The 15,087-nt window shown below is 38.2% G+C and overlaps 1 pseudogene across 2 annotated transcripts; it reads right to left on the bottom strand.

The window, feature by feature from the left end:
• Window positions 1-1,576: 1,576 nt before the first annotated feature.
• LOC150091733 (retinol dehydrogenase 14 pseudogene) lies at window positions 1,577-14,823 on the bottom strand (annotated as a pseudogene). 2 transcript variants are annotated; one of them, XR_016547648.1, is made up of 2 exons: window positions 14,758-14,823; window positions 1,577-2,734 (listed from the first exon to the last, which is right to left on the bottom strand). The product of XR_016547648.1 is annotated as a retinol dehydrogenase 14 pseudogene, transcript variant X2 (transcript). The 2 variants fall into 2 exon arrangements; XR_016547647.1 differs by lacking the exon at window positions 14,758-14,823 and adding an exon at window positions 4,995-5,046.
• Between the last annotated feature and the right edge of the window lie 264 nt (window positions 14,824-15,087).

A 15,087-nucleotide genomic window follows, 5' to 3' on the forward strand; every position in this document is an offset into this window, starting at 1 on the left:
TCATACGGTTCATACCAACGGACGATTATAAATGGCAAAAAAGGACAGAATAAGTATTTTGTTATCGGATAAACATTTTTGTAAATAGATTGAGATTAATAGATCCATTGTTCAATAAGTACGCAACAATTTCTTAAAATATATAAAATCTTTTTTTACTAGAATCTTTGTTTTTTACTAACTCCGAATTTTAATAGGGTAAAATGTTTGCGTGCGTTCAGTTGATTGTGGATATGTTGAGCGACCAGCCAAATCAATTGTCCTATTGATTTTACTTTGTGAGCTCTTTCCCAGGTTTTATTGGTGGAAATTATAGTTTCAGAAATGTATGGAAATATTTATAAATGCGCATTTTTCAAAGCTTTTCCAAATGGACAATAGAAATGTTACAGGGATACCTTTTTCTGAACTGCTAGTTTGTACTACAACCACTGTGCTACCTCGCAGTTAGCGCAATGGGGTGAAAAAGACGCTAGTTCGAATCCCGTCAATGACACAAGGAATTTTTATAGGCTTTTTTACACAGTGGCTGAGTTAGCCGTCTCGGGAATGCGTGATTTTTTCCTGGAAATTCAAACGGTTCGTCCAGTAAACCTTACTTCACTTTAAAGTAATAGATGATGCCAAGATACACGAGTTTAATTTCTCAGTGGCACTGTGCCTCCATATGCGTGTGTGTGTTAAGACTATGAAGAGTCAGTATCTTGTGTCTGTCTGTAATTAAGTGTTTCTATCAGTAAACAGGTCGATTTGACTGTTTGGTCGACGAACGCGAGCTCCATACCACCAAGCCAGAACAGTACACAACTGGCTCCAGGAATGTGTGAGTGAATACATCTGAATTCGATTGAACACCTGTTCGATATAGAGATCCACAAACTTCAAAAAATTGCAATATAATTTATTTTTAACTTTGAACTGTTTTGATGTGAAAGATTGCTATGATGAGGTGGTACCCAATAAAAGCGCAGAAAGATTTGAAATTGTCAGTTATATAAGTTTATTTATTTCTCCTTAGAAATATGGGGTTGTTATTGAGGCACAGGTTAAGTAATAAAAATGTAGGAGAATGACGCAATGAAATCACAAAACCGAATAATCTAATTATATATAATCTGGAACACTTCTTCATTGAAATGTTTCGGTTGTTTGTGTCACTTGCAAACCACTTTCCATAAAGCTAAAAATATACAGCTTTTCATGACACTCTTAAAGGTTCCAGCAGTGCGCTGGAATCTTTATGAGTGTCAGAATGCTTCTCTTTTCTTTAATTAATCTTGAAACTTTGAAATTTATGTTCTAGTTCTTTTGTTCAAAGTGGAACGCTACACCATCTTCTTCATATTCAATAGAGTTTATAAATCTATTGAAGACAACTTTATGAGCTGGTATCAGAATACAAACTTTATTTAATAATATATACACACACAGACATATTTTAATGTTTTTATTTTCGTTTCTGTTCCTTAAAGTTTAATGAATAGCTACTGAAGTATGATTCTGTAAATACATATAAAATACACGAAAAACTAAAAATTTCCTAAAATACCCTTAGGAAGAGATGATGACACTATGGTGAACACTTCAACAGCACTAAGTGAATAAATAAACACAGAAGTAAACACAGAAATGTATATGTGTTCACAGAGATCACATGTAGATGCCAATAGTAAGGTCTTCCAGAACAGTAACCATATAAGAGTTTCTCCATACTAACTCTTCGCACTTCAGTTGTGTACTTCTAATATGCTATTACTCTCGCCTTTCTTCAAGCCCGTTAAAATTTCAGATTTCTCCCATAATAGTCGAGCTCGTTGAACATTCCTAGCCTTTGGCAAAACATACATAGGCCTGCAATCCATGAAAAATTTCCCTGAAACGCCTTCTACCTCTTCTGATACGGCAAGGTGGATAGACGTCTGGGCTCCTTCTTCGTATGTCTTTAAGAATGAGCTAATGAGCGGAAAAACAAAGCGTCTTAGGAAAGGTGTATCACGCCACAGTCCAGTCATTGATACACCAGGATGTAAAACATTCGCAGTAACCCCGGTGCCTTCCAGTAATCGGCTAAGTTCAAATGTGAACAACATATTGGCCAATTTAGTGGTTGCATAAATCCAGATTGGCCTTCTGTCCCTTCGCTCGCAGTTAAGGTTTTCTAAATCCAAGTTTGCAAACAAGTACATCAAAGAAGACACGACCACCACACGTGAGGGGGCGCTGCGTTTCAGTAGGTTCAATAAAAGATTGGTGAGCAGAAAATGGCCGAGATGGTTGGTTGCGAAAGCTACTTCGTGTCCAGCTTCTGTCAAAGTTCGTCCTGGTGGACTGATAGCGCCAGCGTTATTCACAAGAACGTCAAGCCTGCTTTCTGTCTTGTTTATGTCTTCTGCAAATTCTCGAACTGATCGCAAGGACGCTAAATCCAAGTGTTTCACTATAACGTTATTCTTACCTGTGGTCGCTATGATGTCGTTGGCAGCTTTTTTTCCACGTTCTAGATCTCGACATGCTAAAATAACACGGGCATTCCTACGTACAAGGTCTCTGGCGGTTTCTTTACCAAATCCACTATTGCCTCCAGTAATTATAACAGTCATACCAACCATGTCTTTTCGGCTTCGACACCGGCCATTTGTAATAACGAAGATTACCTTGAGGGTTAGCAGAGCTACTACTACCGAGGCTACAACTATCAGTACAATCCACAGGCTCCACATTCTGCAGAATAATTCTGAAATGTTAAAAAAATCATTAAACTTATTTCTGCTACAATATTGTGGTTTCTTAATTATTCATCAATTAGTAAGCTTAAAATCAAGACATAGCACAATCATCACTCACAGCATAAATTAAAACGAAAACATATTTTGCTGATCTGTAAAATAAACAAGTAGTAATAATTCGCTATGTATATGTTTAGTGAACTGATAACAAAAAACAAGCTTATCAGAAACCATCTCTTTCATATGCGCAGTACTTAAAACGAGAATTTTTCTTTTCTGCGCATCTGCTATATTGTCTATTGATTCTTCCAATCAGCTCACTGCGACACTGTACAATACAATATAAATAGTCTAAGTGGTATTCATGAAAAAAAACTTAAATAAATAATTGCCAGAATTTAATTATTTTTTTTTTTTGAAAGGTTCTACAAATCTTTCCGAAAGCGCAATTATTTGACTAATGTTGGTTGGTTGGTTGTAGTAGGGTTTCAGGCGCATCAGCAACTTAGGCCATATTGCGAAGGTATATCATATATCTGTAGATTACGTGTGTTTTGTGGTCCATTTGCTGTTTGCTGAACAAAAAACTTGAGGTTCCGGGAGGAAAAACCATGCTACCCGCGCCTGAGATCGATTAACTCTGCCACGTTGAGAAAAAGGCACATAAAAATTTCTCGCGCCATTGATGGGATTTGAACTCAGACCTTTTCCACCCAGGGAGGACGGTGATTATACAACATAATTTGGTCATCAAATCATGGCACATTGATTGGTTGAAAACATTTCAAATAGAATAGAATATTTAATAGCAACGGGGTAACATAAAAATGTTCCCTTAACATTAATGTCTAGGGTTCATAGAGAGAATGTTACATTAAACAAAACCTTATTTTGATTAATTAGTTATTATATTAAATTATTTATATTATATGGGTTAGATACATTATAGTTTATCCATAAATTTAACTACATACGTGGTGAAAAGGCATCGTTTAATTTTATCTCATATTGTGGCTACCTTCACAACGAGATACCAGGTATTACTAACTCATTGAATGGATTCGAACCTGGAACTTTTCCAACTGATGTAGGTGAAGGTGGAAATTATAATCCCTGTGCTACACACGAGAACGAAGAGGTTACTTATAGGTATAGAACTTATTACCGGTATCCTATATTCAGGAAGCAGTACGCAGGTATATTTACCGTGGTGTTTATATAGAGCAGTTGAATATTTTTCCACTCACATATTTAGGAACGTTTCCCAAATTTGAAGGAGATATGTCAGAAATAGGTTGTGCTGTGCTGTGCTACCCACGAGGGCTCAGTTGGCGAATTTTTATGGATCTTTTTCACTCCGTGGCCGAGGTAGTCGGTCTCAAGAGTAGATAGCAAGGACTCCAACGGAAAATCGGGTTTTTCATCCAGCAAAACAGACAAATCGACCAGAGAATATGCGCAATTCACAAGAACCACTTGGGTAGTTGAATTAATATTCCGGATAACCCTAGTATGATATATATTTTTTAAGTCGCTGATGCTCCAAAACATAACAACAGAAACAGCATTTAAGGCCTTCTAACTTGAACATTAGTGAAGTTAGGAGATAGCGCCGTCACCGACAACGTGCAGCCATAGAGAAAAATGTCTATCCAATTGCGAAAAACACTAGGAAATCCATAAAGTGGGAACTCGTTTATGCCAAGCACAATCAAAATCCTTGGAATTTTCAAGGATTTTGCTCGTGAAACTGCTTTTGGGTCACCAAACTTTCATCAAACTTCTCTAAGGATCAGTAACAATGGCAATTTATGGACATAATACACATTGGCTTATAAGTTCGGTCTTGGGTGGCTCTAATATGACATTTATCATCAAAGTACTTGAGGATACCTTACCATTGTGTCTCCCCAGTGGTCACATTTTGTTGTTTTGCAATACTTCAACAAGCATTACAATTAATGTTTTTAAGAGTTTTCTATTTTGAAGACAAATTTTAGAAAGAACAGTTATCAATGCAATTTTAGCTTATTCGAACAACAAAACAGCTAATTTCAAGTTCGGGTAGCATTAATTCCGTCTAAGATTATTCTCAATTAACCCTTAAGTACTCCCTTCACTCAGGGCATTTTAACATGTCCATATCCATGACCAAACAGAGACTAAGTCAACACTAAAATAGGTTAAAGATAGTTCCTCTGCATGAAATCAGTAGTATGTAAAAGGAAATTAAACAAATATTTAAGAGCAAAGAACACTGCAACTTACTGGATCACAGCACCAATAAGATGGTCAGTTCTTCAAATGACGTATTTATAAGGGTAAACACGAGAAGAATATTTGTTAGAACTCGTCAGGGAAAGAAATTAATTGATTAAGAATTCCATCCATGCATGATACGCGCACACATTTTGAATAGCATTCTGTCTGGTTGGGGTTTCTCTCTACCACACGTACACAGGTAGAAGGAAGTCTATTGGTTAGACGTAACATGACGTGAAATAGGTCAAGGATTGGCTGAAGCACAGTTCGTCAGAGAGCGGCAAGGTCAGTAGTAGTGAAATATTGCTACTTTCATTAACTTGTGTAGCCAAAACTACTGGTTCCACTTAATTCAAATTCCATCTTGCCTGTACAGTTTGAAGAGATCCAGAAGCGAGTATTTTTTAAAAAAGCCGCCAACAGAGGAAGGCAGTGATCTCATAAATGAATTTACATTCAGTCAAAACAAAAAACGCAGTTGAAAAGTTAATTAAAACTTCGCTTATACGAAAAGGGTGTGATTCTTAAGAAAAGATGTTAAATTTTTGTGACGTCACGTCCAGTATAAGAAAAATAGATAAAATACAGTCATGGCACGATGGACGCGAATTCAGAAAATAAAATTTATTAAAACAAACATAAAATGCCTTTTGATTTACAGGGCATCGCCTCCTGAATTGAATCTGTAGAATAACTGTGCACTTTCCAGAAAAATTTGCGCTGGTGATCAGGGCCGGCGCTAGATTATCCGCCTGCGATAGCGCCCTAGGCAAATCATGAAGTCAATGTTCACTGCTCAGTACGTGCTACTGAAGAATCATAGGGAGTTGTCCTCTATACGGGCACGGAGAGTGTGAATACCGCCAGAGGGGCCCGGGCGGAACTGTTCATTCTGTCCAAAGGGCATACATATCCTCGAACAGTGGATGAATATGAACCACCTAGCTCTGTTAATGGTGTTAACAAACGTTTAAGCTCTCGAGCGATTTCCTTAGAGCCACAGCAGATTTCTCATATTCATATTCCACAATTCTTTTTGCCTCCAACGTTCAAGTAAACTGAATGAAAGGAGAAAACCAACTAAGAAAATTAAGGACATCATCCTCTGAACCCTTTTATTACTTTTAATGTTGTCGGTGTGGCGATGAAGTTCCCGGATTGAATCTATAGGTCATGTTCGATAAGTTGGAAAATAAACGGAACTGGTATGTCATAGTTTAAACTTCCTCCAACAGATGGTAGTACAGAGATTATCCAGTAGGCTGACAGGTTTCAAGTAACAACCAGTTTTGTTAGCAGCGTTATGTTTCTCGTCATGATTTTGCAATGAGCAACGAATTAATATCAAATCTTGGTTTTTATTTAAACTGGACAGATGTGCAACAGAACATATGAAATGTTAAAAATTGTTCATGGTGATGAAACATTATGTTGTACTAGTGTGTCTGAATGGTATAAGCGGTTCAAAGACGAATGTGAGGATGTTCCCGATGATCCAAGAAGTGGACGACCGTCAACTTCTCGAAATGAGGACAGAGTTGCAAACTTTCGGGATATTTTGGCAGGAGATCGTTGTTTCAATTGGAAGTCTGCGCGCGGCGCAGTGATATCGTCACCGTCCTCCCCCGCACTGAGTGGGTTCGAATCCCGTCGATTACGCGAGGAATTTTAATGGGCTTTTTTTCACTCCGCGGCTAAGTTAGTCAGTCAGAACACACTTCATCCGATGTGTAACATACTTCCCGAACAACCATTAACTAGTTTATTAAGATCATAGAATTAAATACTTTATTTTATGACTCAGTTTGCCAGTCTTGATATAGCGCTGGGATCAGGTACAAATCTACATTCGTGGTTATCCTTCAGAGGTTATTGTTTCTATTGTGTGATTCTAAGGGGAGTGTCTTTGATGGGATCATTGCTAGGTCTGCGCCGTAGCGCAGCGGCATCGTCACCGTCCTTCCTACACTGGGCGAAAAAGCCCGGGTTCGAATCCCGTCAATGACCCTCAGGACTTTTTTCACTTCGCTGAGTTAGTCAGTCTCAGGCAAGGTTCCCCCCACCGAATTTTTTTTCGTCCAGCAAAACAGAAAAATGGACAGAGTACACACGCAATTCACGAAATAATACACTTGGGTAGTTGATCTAATGGCCCGGGTGAACCTAGTTGACATTTTGATCTCTGAATAAAAATCATGATTCCTCGGCTGAGAAACTAGCTTGGCACGTTTCGAAAAAATTCTTCGACATGGGCCCTAAACACTACCTTGTTGGAATAAAGATTATGGTAACATTAGGGAAATGTCAAAAAAGGACAGTCCTGAGTGAAGTTTTAATGGAACGTTGATTCACGAGATTACCTGGAAATAAATCCACCAGTGATGTTCTTCTTTTTTTAGATAATCTTTTTTACATGCCTTTGTTGAATAAACGCAAGACCACTCTTTTACCAAGGTATCGACATACATGGAATCTTCTGTCAACGTTGATTAATCACAGAATCACAGTCTTGAATCATAATTAAAGATAATCAGTTGGCTATCTATATTATTCCTGAAGGTCTCTTCTTTATACAATTGAAGTACCTGCACGCGAACGATACGTGTAATAATTATTAACACATCAAAGCAACCCTACCTCTCTTGTTGTCTGCTAATGGTGCTTTTTAAAATGTATTGACGCATCTTCTAGGCTTTTTCGGCTGTTTTAAGCCTGTATACCCAGTGAGTAAAAATAATGAAATACACACACACACACAGGCAAAAAAAACAAAAAAACAGACCTTTATTCGTTATCGAATTGGGCCGTCTTTGTTTCGAATAACAGCGCATTGAAGGAAGAGAATCTCTTTGTCGAACAGCTCTCTCGTCCAGCATATCCAACACATCCTCAATAGAACTGAGATCAAGCGAATGGGGGAGGAGGCCAGGGAAGATGGTGGAAATCCGTGTCTGTTCTCAGAACCATTCTTGCACAATTCTATTGTAGGGTGCAGTCGACCTGATACAAAATTCAGGTACTCCCAGGCTGATATTCGATCTTCCACTGGTATCAAAGTGTGGCCAGAGAGTGTGGCCAGAACGTCATACGTTCTGGCCACACTCTCTGCCTACCATCAGTGCAAAACGAAGTGTATCGTGATTCGCCAGACCACATGTCTTTCTACCATTATTCCACTGCCAAATCAGGACCATTCACGGCATCACTGCAAGCAGATTTTTCTCTGAAGCAAGTGGCTTCCGAATAGGCAGGCGACTGCCAATACCTAATTTCTTGTTTCCTGTGCATGGTACGGGATGAAATAGTTCTGGGTTTGAATTCAGATGTTATTTGCAGCACACTGGAAGCCCTATTTTTCCATACTGTTCACCTTAGGGTAAGAAGGCTTCGTTCTTGAAGTATTTTTTTTTTCTGCCACATTTATGCCTTTGAAATGTGGAAGAACGCTTGATTTCCAGTCATTAAAACTCTTTAGGTGGATGCTTTTGAGAAACCAGAAATAAGAGTACATAACTGACTTATGTCTTTCGTTTCTTGAATCATAATATGCACCCACGATAAGACCTTTTACAAAATCTGACAGATCATGCGTTTTCCTCCATTCTGGCCTCTGATTACTGCAATCTAACAGCTGTACAATCTTTATACTCAAAGAGGCAACACGATATCATCTCACCCCATAGTTTTCTTTCCAAACATTAGACCAAGTGCTAGTCCTATTAGTTCTTCCAATATTTAGTAATAATATTGATAAAGAAATATCAGGCTCAATGCCTAAGTCTGCACATGATGGATAGGTCGGCAGGGTGGTTAATAACAGTAATCAGGGTATGCTACTACAAGATCTAGACAAATTAGGCAGATGAATGAGAAGAGAGATACAGTTTAACATTGACAAATGAAAGATAATTCATGTGGGTAGCAGTAATCGGAGATTAATGTACCAACTCTGCGATACCACAATCTAGATGGGCTGTTAGAAAAGTTCATGGGGTTTTACTAATGATATACAGGAATTTCGCCAACAAGGATAAGGGGGTGATTATCCTATTGTGTAAAGCAAGCAATAGTTATTCCATGTCTTAAGTATTATACTGGTCTGAAAGGTTCATTTGAGGAAGGATAAATCTGTGGAACGGGTTCAGAGAAGAGCAACGAGATTAGTGAGGTGAACCAAAGGATGGTCTTATTGAGAAATGCTTCAGGTTTGCAAATTGCAGCGTCTGCAAGCTAAGCCAACACATCCTCAACTTGTGAAGATACCTGATTGAGGTGGTTAAAACCTTGATGGATTAGTTATTGGTTAGCCAAACGTTGATGGCATCTTTACTCTAGCTCAGACAACACATATCAGGTGTCACAAATTTAAAGTGAGGAAGGATGGTTACTGGATTGATTGGGTGAAAATTTGCCTTCAGTCAGCAATTAAGTCGATTATTGGGAAAACTTCCATTTGGTGTTGTGGAAGTGGGTAGTTTGAATAAATTTAAGGAGGAATTAGACGTATTATTAGAGGGGACGAACAAGTCACGCGAGAAACTATTTTTCGTTTTGTTTATTCATTTATTTTATCTTATTTTATTTTTTTATACATTTTTCGGCTGATGCTGCATAAGCTAACTTCCTAGCATCATTTCCACTGTACTAATACTAATACTAATTTCCTTATGCCATCGTTTAAAATTTATCAGGTAGTTCATTTATACAAAGAGGTAGTTCTTTGTATTTTCAAAAGCCTGGAGATACCACGAATGCAGCACTTATTGCTTAGTCTAAAAGGATGTAGGTACTCATTTCTCAGAAAACGTCCTGGGATATTGAGATGTGGAGTGCTGAAGTTGGACAATACAAATAAAACTAGAGGTTATTAATGATTAGGGAAGACAACGTCTTGATCACCTTCCCTACAGCCCTGACCTCGCCCCAAGCGATACCATTTGTCTGATCCAATGAAACAACAGTGTCGTGGTTGAAAACGTTGTACGTCATTGGCTATGACGTCTTTCTCAGGAGAGAGAGAGAGAAAGTTTCCAGAATTTTAAAAGTGATAGGAGAAGTGTATAAATGCCTTTGGTAGACATGTCAAGAATAAATGCTACATTCAGGTCTGTTTGCTTAATTATATTTCTTCGTAATGGCTTTCTTACTGACTTCCTCCTTGTACAACATACTCAAAACAATTAGTATAATTAAATTATTAGGGTTTTTATATACAATTCCACTTTTATAATATAATTTGTTCATTAAAATATTTTCCTACAAGTTAAGTTTTATGCCTTTCCTTACAATTAAAAAGTTTAAAGTCAACTGAAAAAGTTTCCCGACAACACGTTAAGTTGGTAACCCACAATGCCTTTTCAATAGACTTTATCAATTTACAAGAGAGTTAACTCAACATACTGATAGTGTATACCATTGCTCACAATATATATATATATATATATATATATATATATATATATATATATATATTTTTTTTTTTGTTTTTTAAATTATGAAAAATTGGAGAGGTATATTAAAGAATTGTAATAAGGCTTATGGACCAGGGACGCTGCATTTTTTAGAAAAAGGAACTCAACTACCATAATGGATATATAAGATTATTGAGATGATGAGAATAGAAAATGAGTCATAAACAGAGACTGGAACTACAGTAAACACGAAAAATTATGATAAAATAATAAGAAAGTACTAGTCACTAAACTTTGCGGAGGCGAAAAAAGTATGTTACAGCAGAAAAATAGCATCTCGATATTGCGTTCGATAAACTAATGGCTCACAAGAATATAGTATGGAATAGGGAAATAGGTGGGCTTGGGCAGTTCGGGTTACAAATCCCGTTTCTTTAGTTAAGACCTGGAACATATCTGGGAAGTGTATTTCATATATATATATTTCATTATTTAAGTCAGTTATGTAGTAATTAGAATTAAAATTAAGATAAAATTAAGTTGAAAGGTATATACTAAACTTATACCCCATTGTAGCCAATCGGTGGGAGACGTTTTCTAGACTGTAAGACACCATAGAGGCCGGGGGATATAATATATACAATATGTACAAGCCTGTTAGCAGTTTAAGTTCATCTTGTAATTATATTATGGCTTTTGACTTGGTGGTTAATAAGCTTCTTATGTTTGATGATATCGAGGGCTTTACTGAAGGCTATTGGCTCTTTATCAAGGGCTATATATTATACCCCTAGCCTTTTTGGTGTCTAACAATCTAGAAAACTTGTACCCACTGATTGGCTACAATGGGTTTTAAGTTTTGTATATACCTTTCAACTTAATTTTATCTCAATTTTAATTTAAATTCAAATTACTAAGACTACATAATTGACTTAAATATATAAAATGGAGTAATATGTGAAATGAAGTCTTGAAGTAAATGACAACTTTTACATATGTATAGCGCTGTTTTTCCCTTGGGGGCCGAAATTTGAACTAATTTTCTTTCTTCCATAGATCGCTTCCCCACACCCTAAATGACCTACACATCGATTTTCAAAGTTTTGACGCTAAGGTCTCCTGAATAGGGAAACTTATTTTATAACCACCCGGTATATACACTGATGAGCCAAAACATTATGACCACCTACCTAATATGATGTTGGTCCTCCACGTGCAGCCAAAACAGCTCGTATCCGGTGAGGCATAAGACTTCTAAATGTCTTGTGGTATCTGATACCAACACATAATCAGAAGATCCTTTAACCCCTGTAAGGTCTGTGGTTGAGACGCCGCAGATTGGAGTTGCTGTTCCAACACAAACCACAGATGTTCGATGGGCTTGATGTCTGGGGAATTTGGAGGCCAGGGCAATACCCGGAAGTCTTCCTCATGTTCCGCGAACCAGTCTCGAACAATCCAAGTGGTGTGGCATGGCGCATTATCCTGCTGAAAGACAACACTGCCAGAGGGGAAGACCGTTGCCGTGAAAGGGTGTACCTGGTCAGCAATAATGTTTAGGTAGGTGGCAGACGTCAGAGTGCCTGGCACATGGATGACTGGACCCAGGATATCCCAGCAGAACAATTCCGAAAGCATGACACCGCTGCCACCGGCTTGTTTTTGTTCCACTGTGCATCCAGGTGCCATCACTTCCCCAGGTAGACGACGCACACGTACCCTGCCGTCCACATGGTGCAACAGGAAACGTGATTCATCAGACCAGACGACCTTCTTCCAATCACTCAATGTCCAGTTTCGATGCTCGCGTGCCCATTGTAGGCGCCTTCTTCCAATCACTCAATGTCCAGTTTCGATGCTCGCGTGCCCATTGTAGGCGCTGTCACTGGTGAACCATGATTATCATGGGCACTCGGAGCGAACTGTGGCTACGCAGCCCCATTTTCAGCAGGTTTCGATGTACTGTGTGTTGTGACACATTACTCCCGTCACCAGCATTCCAATTACCGACGAGTTGCGCCACAGTCGCCCTTCTGTTGCCACGTACCATTCGGGAGGGGAGGGCCTTCGCTCACCTCGAGTATCGATGAGCTGTGGTCGTTCAACACCTCCCCAGCGGTTCGTGGGTTTCCCCTCTTCGGACCGCTTTCGGTAGATACTAACCACGGCTGACCGTGAGCATTCCACCAGCCGTTTCGGACATGATCTGACCTAATCGTCTGGCCATTACAATTTGGCCTTGACAAACTCTCTGACTTTCTCATCTGAAGAACAACAGTAACGCTGATTAACGGAGCTCAGTATCAGGTGTTTTTTATACAGTATCCCGACCCGCGCACACTACGTAGTTGACTGCAGTTGTTTAGATTTGTATAACGACTCGCTGGTCATAATGTTTTGGCTCATCGATGTATATACTGTATATATATATATATATATATATGAACTGTACAAGCAGCAATAAAGTTCAGAAACACTTTTTTTTCATTGAAACTAACTTTCGACTGCGAAAGCCTTAGCCTCAAGGATAATATATGCAACCACAGGGGAGGGCTTAGCTATTAGGCAGCCTAGCCAGGTCGGCCTGCAGGATAAAAACCTGAGGGTATGCAAAGAACTTGTTTCTAAAACGTTAAACTCAAATTATATTTCTTTATAAATACTTGACCAATCTATTACACTTTTTTATGTGTATCCCTCTAGCCAGGCGGCTGTAGAGGAGATGAAACCATGATTAATAAAGAGAAATTAATAATGATAATAAAATTCCAGGGGTACAACAACAACAAGTTGGCAAACATGACTAAAACTTGATCTTATTTATAGAACTACTGCTACATCTCAGCTCTTTCAACTCAGCCAAGGCTCACACAAACTCAGGCTTCAGTTTGTTGACCACCAACCCTAATATGAATATCAAAACAGGCTGAACAGTCCTAAAAATAAACATTCACAATGAAAATAAAATCTCCACGGCAGTTTCTGCTGGTAGACCAGCAAACCTGATTTAAATAGCAATCCACTTCAGTTGCGTTAAGATACACCAGAGAGTCAAACGTGAATGACCTCAAGATATGAAACTAAGTAGGTGACACATTATCTACCAAACCTTACAAAACAATAAGAAGTATTTTAAATATCGTTGAATAAACGATATTTAAATTTGGAATAAACGAATTATCAGTCAGCAATGGAATTTAAAAAAATAAAAATGTTGTTTTTTAGCTTTATAAATATGATGGGTCTTGGTGGCAGTGTAGCACCTATAACCACCCAAATATAAAGGCCTGGGGTCAACTTCGATAGTAAATTGGACAAATTGCATTTTTGATGTGGTAAATTATATACTATATATATATTAATAAATGACACTATTATACCACGTGAAATTATTAACAAAATAGGTTTTATTAAACTCGTATAGAATACAACCTCAATTTTTACACTAAATTATTTAGCAGGTGATGCTTTGCCCTCGTGGGTAGCAAAGTTTGTAGAATCGCAGTCCTCCCCACAGGTTGGAAAAGACCCGGGTTCGAGTCCCGTCGATGACGTCAGAAATTTTTATACGCCTTTTTCATAACGTGACTGAGTTAGTACGTCTAAGGCGAGGGTAGTATGGTTTTTTCTCCCGGAAATTCTGGTTTTCGTCCAACGATCAGAAAATTTACCTCAAAACAACGCAATTTATAGCCATGGAGCAATATGGCCTTAGTCGCTGATGCTTCTAAAACCCTACTACAAACAACATCAAACCACAATGGAGATTCGGTAAGAAATTGGAATCCTGAAACGTCACCAGATAACAATGTGGTATAATAGGGTCATTTATTATCATTATTATATATATATTTTTTATTCATAGTATATAATATACTGCATGGAAAGAAACCACGTAATGTCCTTCCCCAACTGCATCTTAGAGCTTCTCAACTGTCTGAACGCAACTGCCCATCTCCTTGTTCTTTTTAAATTTTAGAAATTCCACAACCCTTTAGCAGTCGAGTGAATTTTATTCAAGTTCGGCATCAGAAAACCAAATATACGAAGCGTGTTCGGTGTCACTTAGTAAGTAGGAGCTGAAAGTTTAAAATTTCCAGCGATTTTAAAATTTTAACTTTAAACCGGAAGTCAAAATGCTTTTTAAGGTTATCGAACCAGGAAACTGTCGATTTGAACCAATTCCATTGGTTCAAATCGACAGTAACGTCTTTTAAAAATGATGTACATTTTTAAAAGACGTTAAGTTTTCAATGAGAAATTTTTATTTCGATGAGATATTGGCTACCGAATATTAAAGGTGTGAATTAAAGACTTTATGACATTGAACCAAGAACAAGTAGGAATATACAGCTTACCTGACTAATTTTGAAAATCCACAATGACAAATGGAACTGGGACGAAAATAGAACGAATAATGTCCTAGTGACCTTGATTGACAACTTTAAGCTCCAACGGTACGATGCCCAGATTACTGCTGGATGTGCTTCTTGTTCCGAGAACTGATGGAGGGGTATCAGTTCAATGAATAGACGCTCCTGTCGTAAACATCCTACGGGTAGTCCGTCTGCCCGTGATCATTCTACTTTTCTCGAAGAACGCATAACAGGTAGAATGGAGGAGCAGAGGCTAAGCTTGTCTGCTTCAACCAAACTCTGTTTTACTTCCTAAACTGTTAGGGGCCGCTG

Source organism: Mastigoproctus giganteus, chromosome 1 (genome assembly GCF_048544385.1).
Source record: "Mastigoproctus giganteus isolate SK-2022 chromosome 1, ASM4854438v1, whole genome shotgun sequence".
Taxonomy (NCBI): domain Eukaryota; kingdom Metazoa; phylum Arthropoda; class Arachnida; order Uropygi; family Thelyphonidae; genus Mastigoproctus; species Mastigoproctus giganteus.